Source organism: Mus musculus, chromosome 7 (assembly GCF_000001635.26).
Source record: "Mus musculus strain C57BL/6J chromosome 7, GRCm38.p6 C57BL/6J".
Classification (NCBI taxonomy): Eukaryota; Metazoa; Chordata; class Mammalia; order Rodentia; family Muridae; genus Mus; species Mus musculus.
In genome coordinates this window covers 41,066,707-41,089,844 of record NC_000073.6, presented here as the reverse complement: position 1 = coordinate 41,089,844, position 23,138 = coordinate 41,066,707, and the positions used below count along the sequence as shown (strand labels likewise).

General features: G+C 41.8%; 1 long non-coding RNA gene across 1 annotated transcript in view; it reads left to right on the top strand.

Annotated features, from left to right (window-relative positions):
- Window position 1: 1 nt before the first annotated feature.
- Window positions 2-23,138, top strand: part of 1700110I07Rik (RIKEN cDNA 1700110I07 gene) — a 29,227-nt gene continuing 6,090 nt past the window's right edge. Inside the window, exons 1-3 of the long non-coding RNA NR_131068.1 lie at window positions 2-306; window positions 1,846-1,883; window positions 5,812-6,020. This is a non-coding gene — a long non-coding RNA (RIKEN cDNA 1700110I07 gene). The remainder of the gene's footprint in view (window positions 307-1,845; window positions 1,884-5,811; window positions 6,021-23,138) is intronic.

Here is a 23,138-nt window from a genome sequence, read left to right as displayed (position 1 = left end):
AGGTCATGTTCTGAGCTCCAAGACAGGATTGGGTGGAGAAGATGCATGCCAGAAGACCAGCTTCATCCATGAAGCCTGAGTTGTGTGCTGATCAAAGAGTTAATCTTGGCATGGCAGCCCCTCTTGACATGACTTTTAGCCTCTGAGTTTATGGCAGTGCTTTTGATAAGGTTCATTGATGAAGATCTTTCTAATGGACATATGATGTAAAATATTCCAAAAGATTATATCCCTTCAGTGCCCATTGTATACTCAGACAGAACCCTACAGCAGCAAGGAGAGGAGCATATAGGTTGGGGCAATTAGGTGAGAAACCTTTTCAGTTGATCTGAGTTGTGAGCTGTTAGCATCTGTCTATGACCAAAGGAAGAGATCAAGAGCACCATTTTAACTGTGTTGAAGGGCACGGTTTTGGAGATTATGAATGCTTCAGTTTCTTCTCCAGGAGTCCTTTCTTCAGTTGTTCTGACCCTGGTTAACCTCAAACCTCTCTTCTCTCCTCTGTAGGCTTTGATCCTTGGACCAGCTTGATCCTGCATTCTTACATTAGTGGGTGATAGCACTGAACTTCCAGAAGCAGTGGTCTTCATTTCATCTGGCAAATGCTTGTAAAGTGGGTTCTGCCCTTATAAGTAAAGAACAGAGGAGCCAAAGGAAAGGCTGGCTGCATGTGTTCCCTTATTCAGACTTTCGTGCTCTTCTGCCCATATTCTGCTATTTCTGAGTATTTTTCTCTCCTCTTCTTTTGTTTTCCTGTGTTAGGATTTCCTATCTAGCTCATGTTCTGGATCTCTCTGTATATCACTGTCTGCCCTCAGACTCAATGGACATTCTTGTTGTGTTTGTCTCCCTGTTTTTAGTATCAAGGTTGTGAGCTACCCAGGCTGGCTGCCTTCTCTCTTTATCCCCACCTGAAAGGAGTGTGACAGTTCCTGTACCTTCTTCCTTCTTGTAGAATTCCTCTGTAGAATTCTGGGTTTCTGCCAAGCTTGAGTCTGAAACCCACATAAATAGAGGGGGAGAGGAGAAAGAAAGAGGTGGAAAAAGAAAGAAGTCCTTAATTGGTACAGGTTGTTGGGTTACATGAAAAAAAAAAAACACCAATTTTAATTCCACTTTTGAGTGAGATTCCACAGGTATTTTTGTTCATTTGTGATTAAAGTGCTAATCTTTTCCCCTTTTTGGTGTATCCTCACAAACCTGAATGTTTTTTTTTTTTTGACCTCTTTTAGACATATATGCAAGTCTCGTGTCTGTCTTTCTTTCTTTCTTTCTTTCTTTCTTTCTTCCTTCCTTCCTTCCTTCCTTCCTTCCTCCCTCCCTCCCTCCCTCCCCCCCCCCTCTCTCTCTCTCTCTCTTTCTTCCTTTGCTTCTTTCTTCTCTTTTTTTTGTATTGTATCTCCAATTTCTGTGTCTCCCTGGTAGATTCATAGACTATATATGGATCATGGCATGGGTCTTGTACATGTTCATATGCCATCTGTAGTCTAAGTATTCCTTAAAGCACTAACTCATTCTGACTGTATCAAGAAGTCTTCACTAAAAATGATACTAGAGCCACTTAAGCTGTCCTCCAGCAACCCTAGGAGGTATTACAACAATCACTGCGGAGCTTTCACACTGAACTAGTGCTGTAGCTTGCAGCCATATGTCTGGCTCCATAGAAATGTCCCTCCACGCAGACAGTACAGTGTTGTGTAGTTCTGGGCAAATGTCTGCTGGAAGAATGTCCTTTTTCACATGGCAACCAAAATGGGAGCCCTCCTGACATATCACTTGTCAGATACTGGCATACATTTGCCAAGGCTATGCCTGAAAGTAAACTCCTACTTGTGGATGTTTCAGAAACCAACACTCTCCTACTGTGGCACTATAGACCCAAGGTGAGTAGACAGTCATCAGGACTGAGAGGAGGCTCACTCTGTGTGGGGGAGAGAGGGGGGGGAGAGAGGGGGGAGAAGAAATAGACTGTTATTTGTATTTTCTTTTGTAATCCCATAATTTCTTTATATTGTTTTAGTATTTTTCAATTAATTTATTTACTTTTTATTGAAAATAGATTATGTTCTCATATAATATATCATGATGTTATTTTCCCCTCCCTCTATTCTGTCTTGCCCATCCCCAGTCCCTCTGTCATCAGTATCCATTCCCTGTCTGTCTTTCATTAGAAAAGAACGTACTTGGCCATTCCCTCATACTCTGCTCCATCTTTATCCCTGCACATCTTGTAGGTAGTACAAATTTTGGGTTCAAAGTTTTGTGATTGTAATGGAGTCCCCGTCTCTCCACTGGAAGTCATGCCTGTCTACAGGAAGTGGCCACTTCAGTCTCTATATACCTCACTTGTAGGAGTCTCAGCTAAAGTCAACCTCATAGACTCCCTGGAGTCTCCCTTTTCACATGTCTCCAGATAGTCCCACAGATGTCCCCCATGTATATCTGTTCTCTCTCCTGGCCCTCTCCTGCCCCATTCCCATATCTTATCCCCATCCCTATTCCCCTCCACACTCCCCTCCTACCCAATATCCTCCCTCCATCCACATCTGAATTCTATTTTAATTCCACTTTTGAGTGAGATTCCACATCCTCCCTTGGGTCCTTCTTATTTCTAAGCTTCTCTGGTTCTGTGGATTTTAGCATGATTATCCTGTACTTTGTGGCTAATATTTACTTAGAAGTGAGTAGATACCATGTGTATCTTTGTGGCTCTGGGTTACCTCATTCAGGATGGTAGTTCCTAGTTCTATCCATTTACCTGCAACTTTCATGATGTCTTTGTTTTTAATAGCTAAGTAGTATTTCATTGTGTAATTGTACCACATTTTCTCTATTCATTCTTCACTTGAGGGACATCTAGGTCATTCCCAGTGTCTAGATAGTATAAGTAAAGTTGCTATGAGCATAGGTGAGCAAGTGTCTGTGTTATACAGTAGAGCATCTTTTGGGTATGTGCCCAGGAGTAGTATAGCTGGGTCTTGAGGTTAGAACTATTCCCAATTTACTGAGAAACCACCAAATTGTTTTCCCAAGTGTTTGTACTAGTATCCACTCTCACCAGCAAAGAATGAGTGTTCCCCTTGTTCTACACCCTCGACAGCATGTGTTGTCACTTGAGTCAGAGTGGTTTTGATTTGCAGCTGATGACTAAGGACATTGAAAGTTTCTTTAAGTGCTTCTTGGCCATTAGAGATTTCTTTGTTGAGAAGCCTACAGAATGGGAAAAGATCTTTACCAACCCAATATACTAGAGAGGAATATATATATATATATATATGTATGTATATCCTTTATATATATCTAAAGTATGTAAAGAACTCAAGAAATTAGACACTACAAACCAAGCAAACCAATTATAAAATCAGGCAAATAAGGTAACAATGTTTTAAAGAATATTCTCAGGTGAGGTGTTTTTATGTAAGTGTGGGGTCTCCTTACTGGTTAGGTAGTCACATTTTATAGGATGATTATAAAAATATTAGTAAGGGAACTCAAATTTGAATAGAAAAATATGCAAATACATTGAAAGCTTTTACAAATGGGTGGGGAAATAATTTTGTTTTGCTTATGTAAAAAAAAACTTTTTGAGGACAAAGTCACCTTAATTTTTTATAGCAATCAACAATAAACTTCACATCATGAAATACATGTATTTTTCTGAGTGAATCTGAAAGTTCTTTGATAATTTGAAGAACAGTGACACAGAGGTGACTCTACCTATGTCTAGCAACTTATCTATGGAAAACTTGAAATAGCATTTGGTGAGATGGCTCAGCAGGTAATGGTGTTTGCCACCCAAATCTGACCACCTGAATTTCATCACCAAGTTCCACCGTGACAGAGAAGGACTGACTTCCGAGAGTTGACCTCAGACCTCCAGACTCATGCTGTAGCATGTGTGTGCCAGCATTCACACACGCATACCTACTGCAGTCAGTACTGGTATGATTGTAGTTCTAACATGTTGCTACATTTGTGTAAGTTCTCTCCCTTTACCATGTGTGTCCTTGATACTGAACCTTTGTCATCAGGCCTGGGGGCAAGCCCATATACCCACTGTTTTAGTTAAGGTTTCTGTGCTGTGATGAAACACCATGACCAAACATGACATAGGGAGAAAGGAATTTATTACTCTTAAGTATCCTGAGTCACACTTTATGCAAGGAAGCCAATGCAAGGACTCAAACTGGGAAGGAATCTGGAGGCAAGAGCTGATGCAGAGACCACTGCTTTTTTAGCCTACTTTCTATTCTTATAAAGGTTTATTTATATATTTTTTATATTTGAGAGCTTTAAAAAAAAAGATTTGTTTATTTTATATATATGAGGTACACTGTCAGTCTCTTCAGACACACCAGAAGAGGGCATCAGATCTCATTACAGATTGTTGTGACCCACCATCTGGCTGAGATCTTAGCTCAGGACCTCTGGAAGAGCAGCCAGTGCTCTTAACTACTGAGCCATCTCTCCAGCCAAGTTCAGCCTGTTTTCTTATAGACCCTAGGTCTACCTGCCAAGGGACTGGACCATCTAAAATGGACTAGGCCCTCCCATATCAATCATTAATTAAGAAAATGCCCTGCAGGTTTTCCTTCAGTTGGATCTTCTGGAGGCATTTACTCAATTGAGACTCCCTGCTCTCAGATAACTTCAGCTTGTTTCAAGTTGATATAAAACTAGCACGCACAGCCACTGAACCATTTTGCCAGCCCCTTATTTTTTCTCTTGCTGCTGAGACACCATACCTGGCAGAGACAAGTGAGGAAAGGAATATTTTGGTTGGTGTTCAGAGATCTGCAGTGTATAGCAGCAGGCAGGCACCACTGAGTTGAGTTGGTGGTAGCTTGGTGTGTGGCAATGGGTACTCATATCATGGCTGACCAGGAAAAACAGAATGGGGAGAACCATGTCTGGACTATAACCTAAAAGGCCACTCCTAACTATCCACTTCTGTCAGGGAGGACACTTCCTAAAGTGTCCATAGTATTCTCAAATAGCACCACCATCTAGGGAACAATTGTTCAAAACAGCAGCCTCTGGGAGACTTTGCAGATTCCAAGCATGGGTTCCATAAATGAATGAGGTCCATTTATCTAATGACACCTAATGCCACTATTGTCAGTGTACGTTACTTTCAGTAGCCCACTTTTCACTTTTGGACAAGAAAAATCCATTTCTACTGGATTCCTAGTAAAGACTTTTAAAAAATTCAGGATTTAAAAGAAATTATCTTCAGGCATGCAATAATAATCAGAATGCCTTGTTATCATGAGAATTGTAATCTACTAAGTTTTACTCCTCTTTTTATTTCATTTGTTGTATGAAATATGGATATACACATGTGCATACTCCTGCCTCAGCCTGCCAGTGACAGGCAATAGATCATCACCACCATACCCCATTCTGTTTGTTTTGAAAGGTTGTATGTATGTATGTGTGTGTGTGTGTGTGTGTGTGTGTGTGTGTGTGTGTGCTTCTGTGTGTCTCTGTGTGTGTGTGTGTGTGTGTGTGTCAGAGAGAGAGAGAGAGAGAGAGAGGCCTTTTTTGTCTTCATTCAAGAAAGCCTTGTGTGTAACAGATTGAGAACAACAGCATGTAAGTATTTCTCATTCAAAATGTATGGAACAAGAAGTTTCTCACACTTTGCAGTTTTCTAGATGCTTCAAATATCAGCATAGATTTGCTGATTGGACAATCCTAATCTGAAAACTTAAAGCTGGAAATTGATCTGAAATACAAAGGATTTTCAAGATGTTTTAGATTCTGGGCTACTTTGTATGTTGGACTGGGTATTCTGTGCTTGCTCCATAGGTTGGCTTGGAGTACTTGGAGGCAAGACTGCTTGACAGAAGATACCCTGCTTTCCTAATGCCCTCAAAAGCAAAAGGCCCAAGAGTGTGAACTCCCTGGAGCTGCTTTGCACTTGATGCAATCCTGGCCTCATAAGAGAGGTCTGGCAAGTGGAGCTGGATGTCTCAGATAGAGGAGAACATGGACTCGGTGGTGCCACCATTCCTCAGGTTGGTTGGTTATTTGTTGTGTTTGTGTGTATGCACTGTGTGTGTGTTCACCATGCCGTGTATGTGGAGGTCAGAAGACAACAATAGTTATGTCGTTCCTTCCATTATGTGAGTTTAGAACACTGAGCTCAGGCTGTCAGGCTTGTGAGCCAGCTCCTTGACTCACTGATCCATTTTGCTGGCCCCATTCTTCGACTTAACAGTGTCTCCCGAAGCCACAAGAAAATCAAGAGACTATCACGCGACCTTAAGTCCCTCCCTTTCTGGTGTTATGTTCCACAGTGGTGGGGATAGATCCCAGGTTTCCCACTTACTATTCAACAGTTCCACTGTGGAACTTGCCTCAGCTCACAACTGGGCTGTTACTCATAGGTAAACCCTTTCCCATATCAAATAAGCAGATATATTGGCAATAGAAATTGCAGGCCCAGTCACATGCCCACCCATGCTCCAGAGGTGGCACCATAGGTTAATACTTGGACTTATCAACAGTAAAGACCTTGACACATACATGTATAGCCCAACATCAGTTTTTCAATTGCAACCTGAACCTTTCAACCTATGAAAATTACCCTTGAAGGCTATCTTCACCCTGTGCTCTATACAGTAACACTTTATTAAATTTTCTTTTCCAGGACAGGGGTTCTGTACCTCTGGCTGTCCTGGAACTCATTATGTAGAACAGGCTGGACTTGACCTCCTAGAGTTACATCTGCCTCTAACTTTTGAGTGCTGGGATTAAAGATGTGAACCACAATCCAGGTTTTTAGTAGGTTCTTTAGGATAACTGAAGGGTCTTGCTGTGAGCTGACCTCATTGAGGAATGTTTTGGTAAAGCTTCAACCCCAATAAGCCAGTGCAATAAAACACTACTCAATTACTATGAGTCCAAGCTGTACACATAGATTGGGCAGATCTATCACTCTACTACTATATTACCAAGCTATGCGTTGAACAGCACAATGCCTATATGAGAGTAACAATATTAATCCCAGTTTTTATGTCAATAAATTCATACCATTGAAAACCTTACATTTGTGTCAAATGAATTCTATACCAATGGAAAGAGATTATAAACTTCAACTTTTTATCAATTATAAAGATTTCTACCAATGTAAGATATAGGTATGTAATGTTTTAAGAGTAAATTTGATAACATATCCCTATTTGTCTATTTATGTAACTTCTATGACATTACTCTATTCCCCTTTTCTCTTCTATCCTCTTCCCTATTACCTGAGAAGGAAAGATAGAGAAGAGGAAAGGAAAGGTAGAAATCCCTGACTTTAAGCTCTCTAGTTCCCTCCCTGTCCAAATCTACATTTATAAAGTACCCCTTTAATGGACAACATATCTATAATTTATAAAATAAGCAGAACCATGCACCCCAACATAAGTAACTGGGACTTCAATCTTCTTTTGTCTTCTTCCAGCTGAATTGCGAAGAAGAATGTTTTTCTGGGGGCTCAAAGGGAAATGGGAAAGTTGGCTTTCTCCAAGGACAGCTAGCTGGCATCGTTTGTCTTCTAGTTGCTCTGTGCAGAGAAAGTTCATTGCTTAGGGGGCATCCTGACTATGACATTTTGAAAGGCTGGATAGGCAAGCTAGCTGTTTTAGAAAAGTTCTGGAAGCAGCTTCAATGTAGTTGAGACAGAATCAAACACAAAGTTGGAATGGAAGGTCCCAGAATCTCAGCATCCCAGAGAGTGAATCTTTACAGGGCTGTCTTTCTCTTCTTTCATCCTGCAGTACACAAAACTTACAAGCAACATATAGTTCTGTAAAAACATTCACATGGAGTGTGCAGGGTGCACAGATTGGTTAATGATGATCAATAAAGATGACTGCCTTTCTTCAGGTTAGTTTGATCACATAATATAAACTGCAATATAACTTTGTATATATGCTATCTCAAAGGATGGTATGTAATAAGAAGTCATGAGAAATTTGTACCCAATAAGCGTTAATGTCTGTGTATAGACATTTTAGTCTTAGCCAGTTCCAGAGCTGTCTCTGTATACAGAGACATAAATATCACCACACATATTGTTGTGATTTTGTTGATTGTTGGTTGTCTTGGTCTCCCTTTTCTTCTCCATCACTGAGGTCTTCAGGAGGTCTCTCTTTGTCATGTCTGGTTTTTATTAACTTGGAAGGAACTCATAGCTTTTCTTTTCCTGTGGAAACATAGGAATAAACCACCCCCTAGTGTAACAATTTCCCATTTTCCATTCTGATAACATAATATCCTTAATTTAAACAGGCTGTTTGAGTTCGGGTTTTTTCCACAATCCAATGTCAGAAGCTGTGGTTTTGTTCATTAGCATTTAAAATTTTTAAGGTTATGAAAGCACTATGTAATCTACCTTTGGGGGTTTTTGTTGTCCCCATTTGCCTGTTGTTTCTCTACATTCCCTAGTCAGACATTGGCCTTTACCATATGTTTGACACATTCCAGAAGGCATGGCCCCCTTTTGGGATTACTTTGGTTTTTCCTGCAGTTATTTCTGAGATGACCCTGCTCACCACAAGTAAAACATTTGAAATCTTGGGTCATCTTTAGGTGTCTAGTGGCAGCTTCTCCTATTACAGTCATATCAGGAGAGCAAGATTCAGTATCAGCTGTATGTCTAGCCCACTCATCTATTGATGCTGACCTTGCCCTCAGTGGTCTGATTACTTCCTTGCATTCAGCATTTGCATCCTCAGAGACTATAGACACGGTTATTGCCTTTCTTGCTGCTGAATCAGATACATTCCTTTCCACAGCTGAGGCTAGTCCTTATAAAAAATCAGGGAAGGTTTCTTTTGGACCTTGCATGACTTGAGTAAATGAATCAAGTCTTTTCCCAGATTCTTTGACTTTGTCCCAGGCCTTTAAGGCTGACAACACACACAATGCCAGGGTTTCTTCATCATATACAGCCTGCACCTCTACCTCAGCAAAGCAACCTTCACCGAGTAGCTGGTCTGTGGAAATCTCTCTATTTTGTCATGCTATCTTCATCACTTCTTCTCTCCACCATGAGAACCATTGAAAATGTGTGGCAGGTTGTAGTATTGTCCTTGCCATATCTTTCCAGTCTTGGGAGATTAGTTTATTTTTAATAGTCCAAGAAGTCAGGATTTGTTTTACAGATGGAAAATGCATTCCAAAATTAGTGACACTTTCCTTAAATGTCCTCAGATCTAACAGACCCACAAGTTGCCATTCAAATTCCTGATAACCCTGTGGCTGATCATTGTCTGGAGGTCGTTGTTGTACATTAACTGGATAGACTAAAGCTTGCTTTCTAACAGCCTTTGGTTGGCTTTCTCTAATTTTATCTTCTGTTTCTACCTGAGTATTTTCCTTAATTGAAAATTTAAATTCCTCCCTCAAGGTCTATGCCCATGTTTCATAGCTCTCCTTTTGTCTACTCCTCTTCCTTGAGCTCCTGTATTCTCTGTTCAAGGTTCTGCCTCCATAGTTTGATTTTGTCTTTATATTGCAATTCTGATACTCTGCTGTCTATTTTATTTTGATTGATTAATTTTAAAAGGTTGTTCTCTAAGTCTTGCCTCCAAACCTCATTATCTTCCCTTTGCTTCTCAGTCTGATCTTCGAGCTGTTGAATCTTTTGTTCTAGCATCTTTTCCAGCTCCTGTCTCCCATCTTCATCTTCATCTTTCTGTCTCTTATTCTGATCCATAATTTCCTGTGTCTTCAACTCTAGTGTTTCCTCTAGGCCATGTTGCCAAGTCTTAAATTTCTTTTTCTGTTGTTCATGCTTCTCTATAATTTCCTGTATTTTCTGTTCTAGGCCCTGATTCCATAATCTTACTCCTCTTTATGCTGTCATTCTGATATCGCAGCATCTGCCTTAGTTTGATTTGCTAGGTTAGCAAATTATCCTCTAGGCTTTGCTTACTTTGACCTATAAAATCCTGAACCTTTAGTTCTAGTGTTACCTGTAATCTCTTTTCCAAGGCAGACAATTTCTTATCTAGGGCTCTGTCTTTTGAGAAGACATAGTAAATCAAGAGAATATATATTGTAATACCAGTAAATGACAAGATAGCTATTTCCTTTAAATTGGTCCATGTTAAATCATTCGAAATATCATCCCATAAAAGTTATTTATTGTGTTTCTCATCTTTAAGTATCGAAAAAGTTATATTTCTCTCTTTATTATCAATATATTACCTGATCTTTAGCGCTTTGTACCAGTGTCTTCCTCTGCTGTTCAATTTGGAACAGTGCAGTTCTGTCTAATTCTTTATTCACCAGGAGGGGCTGACTGTAGTAAGACTGAGGCTTCTGTGCTTCTTTTTGGGTTGCAGCTGGCAGTGTGTGCTTGTGTGTGGATCTCAGGAAGTCTGCAGCTCAAACAAGCAGTCGGGAGATCCAGTCTGGCTGTCCATTTCCTGTGTAGACTCGGGTAGGTGGGTGGGTAGGGGAATTGAACACAAAAAGACTCTCCCGGGCATAGATGCCTCAATCAGTTCCCAAAATTACCTCCCAGGCAGTTAAGCTCAAGGGTCTCCTGCCCCTCCCTGCGATTCTTACAGGGAAGTGCCTAAGTCTAGCTCCAGCCTGCGGTGCTGCCCCTGGCCCTAGCTCTCTGCCTGGGGGTTAAGGGAAAGAGCCTGTCTGCAGTTCTTTGTAGGCCCCTCAGACAGACCCAGTCTGCTTTCAATCCACACAGTGCTGCATCCTAGATCGTTGCTCCAGCTGTGTATTCAGGGGTGGGGTTGGGGGGCAGTGATCTTTTATCTCACATTAGTTGAGTTCTAATCAATACACGATGGGCGCCAATTTGTTGCGGTAAGCGCTAAGTCCAATAAACCCATGCAATGAAAACACAACTCAATTAATATGAATATAAGCTGGGCACCTAGATTGGGCAGATTTACCACTGCACTGTTCCCCAGCTATGAGATCCCTTATAACTTGACGTTCCCCAGACCACATGCTTTTGCTCCATTTCCCTTCCATCTTCTCTTCTTCAGTTTTCCTCTCCTTTTCTCCCCCTCCTCCTTTCTCACCCTCTCTCTCTAAAACTTTTTGCTTCACCTTTCCCTTCCACTACCCAATCACTGGCTCTAGTCTTTATCTTACAAGTTAAAATGGGGAGAAGGTTCACATGAAGTCACTGAGTGTGAGATTCACTTCTCTTCGGAGGCAGCCTCTCTTGGGGATGCAGAATTAGCATCAAAATACAAACAGCACCAGGACAATCCACAACAGAGTAAATCTATCTATTTATTTATCTATCTATCTATCTATCTATCTATCTATCTATCTATCTATCTATCTATCTACCTACCTATTATAGGTTCACAGCAATTTGAGCTTGTTTGGATTGGGAGGGATTCGAGACCCTGGAGGGGTTTCCTGGGCCCTCTGTGTAGGCTGCATGGGCACTCACTCAGTTCACACTTGCACTCCCCTTTCTGAGAAATCCAGTCTCAGAGAAGTAGCTGCTGGCTTCAGGTCTCAGATTTCCCTGTGCAGCTTCCATCCTGATTAATAACGCTGGGAAGTGAGAGAGAAGTGAAAGCAAAACGTAGAGTTTGGCTGTGTTGATGGTGTCCTAAGCCCTGGTTAGAGGAAGAGAAGAGGCTTCCTTTCCAGCCACCATGGACCTGGGGCTACTTAAGCCTAGTCCTGTGAAGAAGAGAGCCCCCTCCAGCATAGCTGCTTCCAACAGTGTAAAAGGCATATGTTTTCTGAGAGGGGGAAATACTTTTAGCTTCTCCTTCCTCATTTGTCCTTTAATGTGCAACATGCAGCTTAAAATTTTAAACACAGTATAGAGGAGTATGTACAAAAGAAATATAGAAGGAAAATATGCAGAAGCATGAAGCTGCAGGTGAGACCAGGAGAGAATAGACCCATCAGACACAGGAAACTGCATGTGAGGCTAGGAGAGGGCAGAACTGTGGATGTCCTCACGTGTGTGAACACCTGCTAGGCAACTGTTCTGCAACTGAGATCAATCCGGACATTCCTTTTTTTGTTTGGTTGGTTGTTTTGTTTTGTTTTGTTTTGTTTTGTTCGAGACAGGGTTTCTCTATGTAGCCCTGGCTCTCCTGGAACTCACTCTGTAGACCAGACACCTGAACTGCAAGAAAGAACTATAAGATACTATGACAAATACATAAAGTAGATTAGAGGAAAAGATGGATTGAATAAATGAGCAACTGATACACAAAAATGCTAAAGACTGCCCATTGTTCATGAAAGTGGCTTAGTGTGTAAAGTTAACACAGTAATAATTAGCAAGCATAAATCCACCTCAAGGTCACAGACACACTACAGCTTACACGTGCCACGTGCTAGGCAACTGTTCTGCAACTGTGATCAATCTGTACTTTCTTTTTTTTTTTTTTTTTTTTTGGTTTTTCAAGACAGGGTTTCTCTGTGTAGCACTGGCTCCCCTGAAACTCACTCTATAGACCAGGCTGGCCTGGAACTCAGAAATCGGCCTGCCTCTGCCTCCAATTGCTAGGATTAAAGGTGCATGCCACCACACCCAGATCATACCTTTTTTTTTTTAATGTGTGTGTGTTTTATTTTGAGCCCAGGGCCCCTTGCCTAGGCTAGCTTTGAAGCTGTGATCACCCTGGCTTAGCTTCTGTAGTGGGACAACAGGTTTGCACCATCAGGCCTAGCAACAATTCTGCATGCTCGGAGATCTCTCCCTGGAGAGCTTGGACATGGAAGTGGTCAGCTTGGAAAAGTACCAGCAATCAATATTGCAGGAGTCTTCTGCAGTTAGGTGTCCACTAGATGTCAGTGAGCTTCAGGAATGAAATAGAGCTGGGTCTTCCAGAGTCAGGGAGTGATTTCCCTCCCTGCCTGGTAAAAATCAGCTTTCCCAAGTATGACTGAGGATCCCAGCTGGTCCTTGTGAGTAGGAACCTGGAGCAGTCAGGATCAGTTATTTCTCTGTAAACAATGAAGCTGGATTGGGATTTACCACCTCAACAGAGCCAGGTAGCTTCAAGGAGACAGAGGTTAAGAGAAGAGAGAAAGGATAAGAGGCATGGTTGCAGATGATATTCATGAAGTGGTGGCTGGTCAAGAGGATAGAAAGGCAGGAGTTTACCCCTCCTAGAGGACAGGAGGGCAGGTATATTTCCAACACGGGACTGCTCCTATGAATGTAAGGGGTTTGGCTTGTCACTCTGTCTTAGTCTTAATTATTTGTCTTATTTTTGAAGGGAACCTTCCCCCATTTTCTATAATAGAATTTTCTGCACAGTGACTTTGTTGTTACCATGGAGAGACATTCATATCTGCAGCATCTTTGCATTGAACAGTATGTGTGTTTACCATTGAGTACTATATATGACCATGAGTTCATGAATTTAAACAGCAAGTGTCATTATCCTATAACAGGCAGACAGATTAGACAGAGGGAGCTGCAGTCATTTAGGGACATTGATACCAAACTGAGATGATTTATCTATTTTGGCACTTAATGCCCATGTGATGACATTTCCTGGTGCCATCTAGGCTGTGATTGCACTCTTCCCTTGTCCTCAATATGGGTGACAAGTTCGTGTAAGTGGGTATTAAGGCAGGAGGGATGTCTGGGCCCTCAGTGCTGATGCAGGGGGCTGTGTTCATACAATGACTGAGCAGCTGGTCCAAGCTCAGGTAGCTTCCTAAGTGGTGCACTTCCAGGGAACAACATACAGTGCTAGATTCCATGTCTTTATCAGTGTGTTGACAAGTAAGCTATGGTGTCAGGGAATTGCAGGATTCAAGATTCCAACAGCACGGAGGAGATTCCTTCCTCAGGAGAATTACCAGGCTTTCCTCAGGACTCTATTCTGAAAAGCAAATGTATCTGGAGAGGGTAATAAATAAACCCTGCCATATCACCAGGCAAATCTGTAGTCTGTGTCAGTGAAAGAGTCTGAATGTGAAGGGGAATAAGGGAGTTGGTAAAGATGCAAACTGGTCAACAACTATACTAACTCCATATGCTGCTCCCACTTCTTCCCTCTGAACTGTAGATGAGTTAGCATCCCCTCTGACTAGGTCAGTACATGGGGGCTTGACTTAGCTCAGCTGGATCTAACTAGGGACAAATTGTTTGTTTCCTTTCATTTTGGCACTGGTGCCAGTGGACTGGACTTTGCCCACCAAGGGTGTCCTTAAAGAGCTGCAGGAAGGCAGTGTGTGGGGGGACACAGTGTGGGGAGCTCACTTCGGCTTACCACCTCCCTGAAATGGCCTCTTTCACTTGCCAGGCTGAGGCAGGCCTGCTGAGTTCTGTCTGCTCTTGGCTGAGTTCTCTGTTCCAAACACTGTCTTTTCACCCTCCCTTCCCTGAAGATGCACACACTCTTTTCTGGAGTCACAAAGGGATATGTTTTATAAAATGGCAGAGGGATGCAGGGGGAGGGGATGCCTTACGAGGCCCATGCAGAGGCATCCTTTCTGAGGTATCAGCCGTAGGACAGGTCTATTATGAAATAAAGTTTATTTGTAAGGACATTGGAGGGGCTCTGGGTAAGGGAATAGAGGCAGATATAACATGTGACACAGACTCACATAGTATTGCTAAGGCAAACTCACATGTTGTTTTGTTGACCTATGGGAGGTCATGTGATGTTCGGACAGAGCATAACTGAACTCAAAGGACAGTGATGGATGCTTGCATAGCTAGCTTTGCAATGCTTTGTCTCAAGTCTTCATCTTCACTGATCTTCTCCTCATTGAGAGAAGCATGGAAGAGAACTTGTCCTGGTGTCCAGGCTGGTCCTGGCTGCTTCTGCTTACTCATGTCACCTCAGTGGAGGCTGTTTCTGCTGGATCAGGGCACCACTGCTGATTTGTTTTTTGTTATCCTGACACTGCTGAACTGGACTCTCAGTTTCCTGACAAAGAGAGATTGGAATCACCCCAAAGAACTACTTTTTTTTTTAATGGTTTTTTGAAGCAGGGTTTCTCTGTGTTGCCTGGCTGTCCTGGAATGCACTTTGTAGACCAGGCTCAGAAATCCGCTTGCCTCTGCCTCCTCATTGCTGGGATTAAAATCGTGCACCTCCATGCCCGGCTATGTATGTTTGTGGGTACACACACACACACACACACACACACACACATATTTGGAAGAACTACTAACAGTTGCACATCCCTCATCCTATCTACCATCTTTTCTCCCCTACATTTGCAAGGTTGGTTAACAGGGGGTTTGACTTGTTTGAGAACTCTTATTAAGACTATGTTTTAAAAAAATCGAAGTCAAAGACAGAGAGCAGGAGGGAAGAGAGAGAGGAGAGGGAGAGAGAAAGAGAGGGAAGGATTGAGAGAGAGAGAGACTATAAAGAGGTGCTGGTGAGGCAGGAATGAAGTCTTCTCTTCTTTAAGCTCCTTTTTGCTGACTTTGGGGAGATGGTTTTATCTTTGTGGAACCTAAGAAGATTGGGATGGGGATGCTGGTCAAGTTCTGGGAAAGCTGGCTCTTTCATTGCTGTTCTGGGTCTGTGGAACCATCTGCTGGTAGGAAAGTGCTGGTCCAGTAGAAGCATCTGTGAGAGTAGACCGGAGCTGTCCTGGATATAGGTTTGAGTAAACACCTGGACTTGGCAAGAGGCTGAAACACACACACACACACACACACACACACACACACACACACACACACACTATAGGCAGTTAAGTAGACTTTGGAGAAAAACTTTTTCTGGTATACATTTGAAACCCTTAGATCTTTGTGGTTAGGGAGAGGAGAGTTCCCAAACCAGGGAATGGGAGAGGAATCCCACACTCTGGAATAGGCAGCAAATGGGTGGCAGGGACAGTTATTCTCTTGGGATCTATTTGGTCCATGAGGTACATTTGAGTGGGTTTTCTGGAGCTTATAAGAATCTTTTTAAGTTTACAAAAGAGATAATTTTTTTTAACAGCATGAAGTCTTTAAGGTGAGTTTATGGAAGACACAAACCCTTTTGTAGAGCAGAAGGGGCAAGAGGGGCTTTTTCTTATCTATCAAGAAGACTGAATGATATAATGGACATAATAATAGTATAATGAGAAACATTTTTATGTTTATATTTAAAGGACAATTAAAGGAAACTCACATATTTGAATTTGTGAATATGATAGTTGACCATATAGATTTAGCATGAGAATACCTTAAGTCTATAGTTAAAAGACAACCAAAGGAAACCCAAATTTTGAACTTGTGATTAGGAAAGTGGATTGTATAGTGGTATATTTATTAGAGTTAAGCTAAATTATCAAAATTACAATGATTACTGTTAATAATCTGAACTCTTCAAGTTTTTATATAAAAGTTGCAAATTGAGGGGAAGAAGTCTGAAGCATTTTTATCTTAAATTATTTTCTATCATCATCCAAATGTGTATGCCCTCCAAGCTTTATATATTATGATTACCGATCTCAAAACTTTCAAGATACTCAAATAATTTTTTTTATATATTCACAACTTGAGCTTATATCCTCAGACCTTGCCTGAAGTTTCTACCTTTTTTATTTAATCATTTACCTTGGGACATAGGTGGTTGATCATTGGAGAACAGTCATTGAAAACTGATTTTTTGGTAAGAGAGTAGAAAAAGGTTACATCTTCAAAAGGTTACCGCTGAAACTTGTGGATCTTTTATCAAGAAGCCTGCTAGCAAGGCAAAGCTGTCTCTTTTTGATAAGAGATGTGGTAGTCTTAACTAGTGTTAAGCCTAGGTAAAATATTAAGGCCTGTCTTAGTTAAGGTTTCTTTATTTTTTTAAATTTATTTACTTATTATATTTAAGTACACTGTAGCTGTCTTCAGACACTCCAGAAGAGGGTGCTAGATCTCGTTACGGATGGTTGTGAGCCATCATGTGGTTGCTGGGATTTGAACTCAGGACCTTCAGAAGAACAGTCAGTGTGTTTAACCACTGAGCCATATCTCCAGCCCCTTAGTTAAGGTTTCTATTCCTGCACAAACATCATGACCAAGAATCAAGTTGGGGAGGAAAGGGTTTATTCAGCTTATACTTCCACACTGCTGATCATCACCAATGGAAGTCAGGACTGGAACTCAAGCAAGTCAGGAAGAAGAATCTGATGCAGAGGCCATGGAGGGATGTTATTTACTGGCTTGCTCGGCCTGCTTTCTTATAGAACCCAGGACTACCAGCTCAGGGATGGCACCGCCTACAGTTGGCCCTCCAACCTTTGATCAATAATTGAGAAAATGCCTTACAGCTGGATCTCATGGAGGCATTTCCTCAAGAAAGCTTCATTTCACTGTGAAAACTCCAGCCTGTATCAAGTTGACAGAGAAAATGAGCCAACACAACACCTAGATGGAAAGCTAAAGCCTAAGATGTTCCTTGCTCAGCAGTCCTGATGGAGGCCAGTTAGACAGTCAGGTTGCCTGTTCTTCATTTGTTCTCTTTCCTGTGTTAGGACTTGAGCAGTTTTATTTGTCACCTTCCGGTATTTGTTTGTGATTTCAGGAATTCATTCCAAGTTTTGTTTGTTATTTTTCCTGGGTTTTATTTTATTATTATTATTATTAGGTATTTTCCTCATTTACATTTCCAATTCTATCCCAAAAGTCCCCCATACCAACCCCCACAATCCCCTACCCACCCACTCCCACTTTTTGGCCCTGGTGTTCCCCTGTACTGGGGCATATAAAGTTTGCAAGTCCAATGGGCCTCTCTTTCCAGTGATGGCCGACTAGGCCATCTTTTGATACATATGCAGCTAGAGATAAGAGCTCCGGGGTACTGGTTAGTTCATATTGTTGTTCCATCTATAGGGTTGCAGTTCCCTTTAGCTCCTTGGGTACCTTCTCTAGCTCCTTCATTTGAGGCGGTGTGACCCATCCAATAGCTGACTGTGAGCATCCACTTCTGTGTTTGCTAGGCCCTGGCATAGTCTCACAAGAGACAGCTATATCTGGGTCCTTTCAATAAAATCTTGCTAGTGTATGCAATGGTGTCAGCGTTTGGAAGCTGATTATGGGATGGATCCCTGGATATGGCAATCACTAGATGGTCCATCCTTTCGTCACAGCTCCAAATTTTGTCTCTGTAACTCCTTCCATGGGTGTTTTGTTCCCATTTCTAAGAAGGGGCAAAGTGTCCACACTTTGGTCTTTGTTCTTCTTGAGTTTCATGAGTTTAGCAAATTGTATCTTATATCTTGGGTATCCTAAGTTTCTGGGCTAATATCCACTTATCAGTGAGTACATATTGTGTGAGTTCCTTTGTGATTGGGTTACCTCACTCAGGATGATGCCCTCCAGGTCCATCCATTTGCCTAGGAATTTCATAAATTCATTCTTTTTAATAGCTGAGTAGTACTCCATTGTGTAAATGTACCACATTTTCTGTATCCATTCCTCTGATGAGGGACATCTGGGTTCTTTCCAGCTTCTGGCTATTATAAATAAGGCTGCTATGAACATAGTGGAGCATGTGGCCACTATGTTCATAGCAAAATTGTTTTCCAGCCTTTCACTCTGAGGTAGTGTCTGTCTTTTTCCCTGAGATGGGTTTCTTGTAAGCAGCAAATATTCGGTTCTATTTGTGTAGCCAGTCTGTTAGTCTATGTCTTTTTATTGGGGAATTGAGTCCATTAATATTGAGAGACATTAAGGAAAAGTAATTGTTTCTTCCTATTATTTTTGTTGTTAAAGTTGGCATTCTGTTCTTGTGGCTGTCTTCTTTTTGGTTTGTTGAAGGATTACTTTCTTGCTTTTTCTAGGGCGTGGTTTCCGTCCTTGTATTGTTTTTTTTTTTTTCTTTCTGTTATTATCCTTTGAAGGGCTGGATTCGTGGAAAGATAATGTGTGAATTTGGTTTTGTCATGATATACTTTGGTTTTTACATCTATGGTAATTGAGAGTTTGACTGGATATAGTAACCTGGGCTGGCATTTGTATTCTCTTAGTGTCTGTATCACATCTGTCCAGGCTTTCATAGTCTCTGGTGAAAAGTCTGGTGTATTTCTGATAGGCCTGCCTCTATATGTTACTTGACCTTTTTCCCTTACTGCTTTTAATATTCTATTTTTATTTAGTGCATTTGTTGTTCTGATTATTATGTGTCAGGAGGAATTTCTTTTCTGTTCCAATCTATTTGGAGTTCTGTAGGCTTCTTGTATGTTCATGGGCATCTCTTTCTTTAGGTTTGGGAAGTTTTCTACTATAATTTTGTTGAAGATATTTGCTGGCCCTTTAAGTTGAAAATCTTCATTCTCATCTACTCCTATTATCTGTAGGTTTGGTCTTTTCATTGTGTCCTGGATTTCCTGCATTTTTTGAGTTAGGATCTTTTAGCATTTTGTATTTTCTTTGATTGTTTTGCCGATGTTCTCTATGGAATCTTCTGCACCTGAGATTCTCTCTTCCATCTCTTGTATTCTGTTGCTGATGCTCACATTTATGGTACCAGATTTCATTCCTAGGGTTTCTATCTCCAGCGTTGCCTCACTTTGGGTTTTCTTTATTGTGTCTACTTCCCTTTTTAGGTCTTGGATGGTTTTATTCAGTTCCATCACCTGTTTGGTCGTGTTTTCCTGCAATTTTTAAGGGATTTTTGTGCTTCCTCTTTAAGATCTTCTACCTTTTTAGCAGTGTTCTCCTGTATTTCTTTAAGTGAGTTATTAAAATCCTTGTTGATGTCCTCTACCATCATCATGAGATATGCTTTTAAATCCGGGTCTATCTTTTCGGGTGTGTTTGGGTGCCCTGGAGTGTGTGGGGTGGGAGTACTGTGTTCTGATGATGGTGAGTGGTCTTGGTTTCTGTTAGTAAGATTCTTATGTTTGCCTTTCGCCATCTGGTAATCTTTGCAGTTAGTTGTTATAATTGTGTCTGGTGAGAGCTTGTTCCTCAGGTGATTCTGTTAGCCTCTATCAGCAAACCTGGGAGACTAGATCTCTCTTGAGTTTCAGTGTTCAGAGTACACTCTGCAGGCAAGCTCTCCTCTTGCAGGGAAGGTGCCCAGATACCTGGTGTTCAATCATGCCTCCTGGCAGAAGTTGTGTTCCACTCACCAGAGGTCCTAAGATCCCGTGGAGTGTCCTCTGGGGACCTTGGGGGTGTCCGCAGACTCTGAATCCAAGGTGCCCCACTGCTGGTGCTGGTGCTGACTGGAAAGGCCTTGTGACCCTGGTCAGGCTGGGTTTCCTTCTTCCCTAATTAATGCTGTCTCAGGTCCCGTGCGATTGGATTGGATCATCAGTTGTGTTCCACTTACCAGAGGTCCTAAGATCCTGTGGAGAGTCCTGTGGGGACCTTGGGGGTGTCCGCAGACTCCGAGCCCAAGGTGCATCGGTACTGGCACCTCCTGGAAGGGCCCTACCACAATTCTTATAGCACCACAGAAGTCAGCACCTACATCAGTGAGAGGGCATTCGTATGAGCCCGGCTTGAGCAACACGGAAGCACCTCTGTTGGCAGACAGATGGTGACTACTCTATTTCTGCTGGCCATGCTATGTGATGTTTTCTCAGATACTTTTGTGTTCTTTGGGTTTGTGTGGTGCATGGGAGCATGGCCTCCATGGTTAGGTTACAGAATTTTCTCAATATCTTCTCTTCATTGCCTTACTGTTTGTCTTTGATACAGTACCTCTCATTTCCTAGAAAGTTTACTCTTAGGCAGGTTGTCTGGTCCATAATTTCCAGGAGCTTACCTCCCACTGCCAACTTCTTTCGGTTAAAGCATTACTCACAAGGTTTGAATGCCTGACTTTTTATGTGAGTTTAGGCATCCACAGTTTGGTACTCCTGCAAGGCAGGCTTTTCAACAACTGAGGTTTTTCTCTAGCCCATGTTTCACAGATTCCTTATAAGTGATATGAAAACTGATTTAAGAAATCAAAATATTTTGACTCAGGTGTGAATCAGTAGTAAAAACCATGTCTATATGATCTTATGTCCTTGGTTATCTCTGAAGTACCAAAACAAATGAAAGAATAAAATAAGATGAGCAGCTTTAGCCAACTTAACAATGGTACCTGGACTGCACCAGACTCCCCTTGTAAAATTTTAATATTAAGAAAATTCTAGAACAGTCACTGGGAATCTGGGAAAAGTACTTCTTTCAGGACAGATTCAGAGTTGCATTCCTCTGGAGAAAGATTTTAACCTCTTGGAAAATCCAATGTTAACTAAAACAAAAAGTCATTATACCCAAGAGCAAAAAATCAGGAAGGAGTTGATTCCAGTGTTTAGTTGCACAGAACTGATTATCTTGGGTAATTAATTACATGCTTGTATGTTGTGTGCTCCATGGATATCATTTATTTCAGGATAGATACCTCTCTCATTGACCTTTCTCGTGGCAGAGTCTGACGGTAGTGATGGAGAGCCAGAGCTGGACCTAACCTGTCAAGACTCTCATTCTACCCTTGTGTCCACTATTGAAAGACTTCAGTCTCCTTAAAATGCTTATCCTACTCCTTTCATTGTTCCGTACTTACTGGGAAGACTGGTATCTGACATAGCTTAAGCAGATGCAGAATAGGAGAAGACAGATGTGGAGAGTGGCATTTGGATATTCCTTGGCTTAAACACCTTTAGGACCATCACCATCTCTGGTTGGGGAGCAGAAGTCTGACACAGAAGCTAGGGGACAGAGCCACAGACCTGCAGGCACTGTCACTGTCTGAGTTCTGCAGCTATCAGAGGGCCCAGAACGTTGTGCTTATAATAATAAACCTGGCTTCCTTCCTGATAGGAAGGTGCCAGTCAGTGTCCTTTGCACCTGTCATGGTGTGGCCTGGATGAAGCTGGCTGACAGCATTTGATAGAAAGGGGATATGGTATCGTGATCTAACATTTTATCACACTGGGCTGTCACAGACAGGGAGGAGAGTGCATTGTACTGGTCAATGATAGTCACATTGAATTCCAGAAGTGTGTTTTCTCATGTCTGTGCTTCTTGTGAGATCCCACTTGAGAGTGCCTGCATAGGAGAGTTCTAAGATGCAGTTCTGTCCATAGTCAGTCAGCATTGTTTAATGGCTGTGCCAACATGTAGAATGAGGTAGGCACTGTTAGTGAGCAGTGGGAGAGGAGTGCTTGTGGCTGATGGTAGGAGCCATGCTGAACTCATGACTGGGATGGAGACCCTGGTGAAGATTCACACTTTCCTGCCTTGTCCATGGAGTTGCTCAGCACAGGCATGGGGAACTGCATGGCACTTTCTATTCCAAAGAAAGGTGTGCTTTGGAAATTCTCTATAGGGAGGAAGAGGGCAGTAGGAAATGGTGAGATTGATGCTTTCTAGCTTCCTGTGGGGAGTAGTGCTATCTCCAGTTTGTACTGTCTGGGATTGTCTAAGACTTTATTTTTCAGTTTTCTAGCCGCTTGTGATTGTTTATATATGATTGGCCAAGGGAGTGGCATTATTAGGAGGTATGGCCATGTTGGTGTAGGTGTGTCACTGTGGGTTTGGGCTTAATACCCTCACCCTAGCTGCTTGGAAGTGTGTATTCCACTAGGAGCCTTCAGGTGAAGATGTAGAACTCTTGGCTCTACCTTCATCATGCCTGCCTAGATGCTGTTCTGCTCCCACCTTGATAATAATAGACTGAACTTCTGAACTTGTAAGCCAGCTGCAATTAAATGTTGTCTTTAGAAGAGTTGCCTTAGTCATGGTGTCTGTTCACAGCAGTAGAACCCTAACTAAGCCAGAAGTTGGTACCAGGAGTGGTATATTGCTTTTATAGGCTTCACCATGCTTTTGTTTGGAAGACTATGGATTTTGGGACCTGGATTTGGAAAGCAGTGGAAAGTTTTAAATTGGGTTTAGTGGGCTATCCTAGTAGGAATATGGAAGACTTTGTTACTGTGAATGACTTGAAGTTTTTAGATCTGGCCCAAGAGGTTAGAGTGGAGAATTTCAGTATGTGGTCTAGAGACTGCTCTGTGATATTTTGGTAAAGAATGTGGCTACTTTTTGTAACTTGTCTGAAAAGTGTGCCTAAGGCAAAGGTGAAAAGACTCAGATTAATTTCATTGACAAAGCAAGTCTCAGAAATGCCTGCCCATCATAGACTTTGTTCTCTGGTTAAGTCCTATGAAGTGCATTTTAAACAAGTGTAGCCAGCCGAGGAAGGAAAAATAAAAAATATATGGTTCAAGTA